Here is a 3,084-nt window from a genome sequence, read left to right as displayed (position 1 = left end):
CTAGCTGGTTTGGCTCAGTGGATAGAGTGTCGGCCTTCGGACTGAGGGGTCCCAGGTTCGATTCCAGTCCAGGGCACATGCCTGGGTTGCAGGCTCGATCCCCGGTAGGGGGCGTGCAGGAGGCAGCCGATCAATGATTCTCTCCCATCATTGTTTCTATCTCTCCCTCTCCCTTCCTCTCTGAAATCAATAAAAATATATTTAAAACATAAAAATAAAAATAATGCCTTGAATTAAAAAAAAAGAAAGACAGAAAGAAAAAAGAAACACAAGAATTCCTAAATCAATAAAAATATATTTAAAACATAAAAATAAAAAATAATGCCTTGAATTAAAAAAAGAAAGACAGAAAGTTAAAAGAAACACAAGAATTCCTGAAAACACAAGAAAAAAAAAGAAGAAGCGAAAGAAAAGCAAGAGCAGTACATCTAGTGAAAGTGAAGCTGAGAACCTTTTAGTTTGTTTTGTTGTTGTTGCTCATCCTCACCCGAGGATATTTTTCCATTGATTTTTAAAGAGAAAGTGGAAGAGAGGGAGGAGAGGCAGAGAGAGAGAAACATCGCTGTGAGAGAAACATATTGGTTGGTTGCCTCCCACATGCACCCCAACCAGGGCCAGGGATCGAGCCTGCAACTGAGGTGTGTGCTCTTGACCAGAATTGAACCCAGGACCCCTCAGTCTGCGGGCCGACCCTCTATCCACTGAGCCTAACCGGCTAGGACAAGGCTGAGGATCTTGATGCACAACCCCAGTCTATTGTCCGTCCAGAAGAGACCCCCAGACCTGAAAACAGATTTCTAATGAGAAAACGCCCTCCTAGAGCTGGTGAAAAGGAAAGGAAATGCAGAGACAGAGCAGCCACCCAACTCCCAGCCTGCTTCATGCAGAGGCGATGTCCAGTACTGGGTCTGCAGGAAAATTCAAGGAGAGGACCAAGGCGCTACCCAACTCCATCCAGCTCCAGCTCAAGGGATTTCTTCAGACGTAGCGAGACTCCTCCACATTGGAGCCCGGAGATGCAAAGAGCTCAAAGAATGAGAGTATCACGTGGTGAAAGATGGGTAAAGGGGATAAGAGTGAGTTAATGAAATAAAAGAAAACCAAAGAAGCCCAGTGAGAGCAAAAGAGAAAAATAACTGATCACAGGGTCTGAGCGTCCAAACAGGAAAAGGAAAAAGGAAAAAAAAAATTAAAGACCATAAATCTCACAGCAAAGAGAGAGACATCAGAAGAAATTCAGGAGGACAAAAAAGGTAAGTATAATGAAAACAAGGTGAAGAAAAGGGGCAAAACTAAAAGTAGGAGTAAAAGCAAAGGGAAGTCAAAGAGTAAGGAGAGATACGAAGCATGATGGGCGTGAAGAAAAGAGGACGAGGTCAGGGGTAAAGGAAAGGTCCTGCGACTGCTAAGGGAAAGAAAGTGCTGATTCTCAAGGGGAAGGTCGGAAAAGGAGTGGAAGTCTAGACCAGCATGTCACACTCACGTCCAGGCGGTTAGAGGCAAAAGCAATGAGCATGAGCGTAATAACAGTAAGAAAAAGGAGAGCCGCGCGGTCTCGGAGCAGAGAACGTGCTGCCACTAAAGGCAGACCCAGCCATGACAACAGAACCAGGAACACAGCAGAAGTGGGGACAGGAGCAGACGGTGTGGCCGTGCTGGCAGCAGATGCCACGAGTGCCATAGACACAGAGCAGGAGAGCAGGACAAGGGGGAGGTCACGGACCCCAGGGAGGAGAGCAACACCAGGTGGGTCGGGAGGTAAAGAGAGGAAGAGAAGGAGAAGAGACTCGCGGAGCTCAGAGAGAGAAGGAAGTCAAGGCAGAAACAAAGAGAAATATAGAAACCAAGAAAGTAAGAGTTCCCACAGAAGATTCTGAGGGTGAGAAGAGAATGTGCTCTAAAAATCCTGATCGTAATAGTTCAAATAATAACAGGGATAAAAAGGCTGATGGAGATCAAAGTCCATTCTCAAAAAGGAAACCATGTAGTCAGGACACTGAATTAAAGTTCCCCACATTGAAAAAGAAGGAGGATGAGGAGGCCAGATCCTCAGCTGAAAAAAGAAAACCAAAAATCCAAGGGTCGGGAAAATGGCCGGGTACGTGATGAAGGTAAGAAACGCGATCAGGAACCCAGCCCTGGAACAGAGGAGGCAAAAGTGGACGAGTGCATGTATAAGCGTCTGATCTCCACCTGTCTCCAGTTTTAAGTTTCAGAGACTTGTTGATGAATCTCCTTTATGTTGTTTTCCTCTTTTCATTGTTTTTGGGTTATTTTATGCTTTGTCCTTTTTTTAATGTGGACTTTATTGAGATGATCTTTTGATAATCTGCAATCTGGATAATTTGTACTATTAAAGTTTTCGTAAACTTGAAAAGAGAAAAACAAATAATACAAACCAACAGAAAAAGAACATGGGCTCTAGAGCCAGACTGCCCAGGCAAACGTGCAGCTCTGGCCCCTACCAGCTGTGTGACCTTGGGCAAGTTCCTTAACCTCTCTGTGCCCATTCTTCTCATTTTAAAGTGGGGATGATGATGGTGATAGTGTATTCCTCCTGGTGTTATGCAAGCCCTTAGTGCTCTGAACCTGTTTGAGAGGGAAAATCGGAAACCAGGTCTCATCTCTAGCAGAGACCAGACCTTTATGCTGCCTCCTCCTGGAGAGGTGGTGGGATCTCACTGCACACCAGGATCGAGAGAACTTCTTTAAAAACTACCAGGGGGTGCAGGAACTGATGGGTGAATAGGCCCGAGACAGGGAAGGCAAACCACAAGGGGCCTGACCTCAGAAAGCGAGTCCAGGGGCATAAGGAGGGAGTCAGGAGTGGGGAACGCCAGTGGAGAGATGCCACCTGAGTCAGGACTGACGACGGGGATGCCCTAAATTGACAGAGGGGGAACCTGAGGGCTCGATTCAGAAGAGTCGCGGGTTCAATTCCTGGCCAGGGGCACATACCTCCGTTGCAGGTTCATCCCTGCCCCCTTTCTGGGCATATGCAGGAGGCAACCAATTGATGCATCTCTCTCACATCAATGTTTCTCTCTCTCCTCTCTCTCTCTCTCTCTTTCTCTCTCTCTCCTC

The 3,084-nt window shown here is 46.4% G+C and overlaps 1 pseudogene; it reads left to right on the top strand.

Moving 5' to 3' along the window:
* LOC102264095 overlaps positions 1-2,209 on the top strand; it is a 2,869-nt pseudogene extending 660 nt beyond the window's left edge.
* Positions 2,210-3,084: the final 875 nt, after the last annotated feature.

This window comes from Myotis brandtii, unplaced genomic scaffold, assembly GCF_000412655.1.
Source record: "Myotis brandtii unplaced genomic scaffold, ASM41265v1 scaffold687, whole genome shotgun sequence".
Lineage (NCBI taxonomy): Eukaryota > Metazoa > Chordata > Mammalia > Chiroptera > Vespertilionidae > Myotis > Myotis brandtii.
Note: the sequence above shows the minus strand (reverse complement) of the source record. Positions and strands in the feature narration are given on the sequence as shown.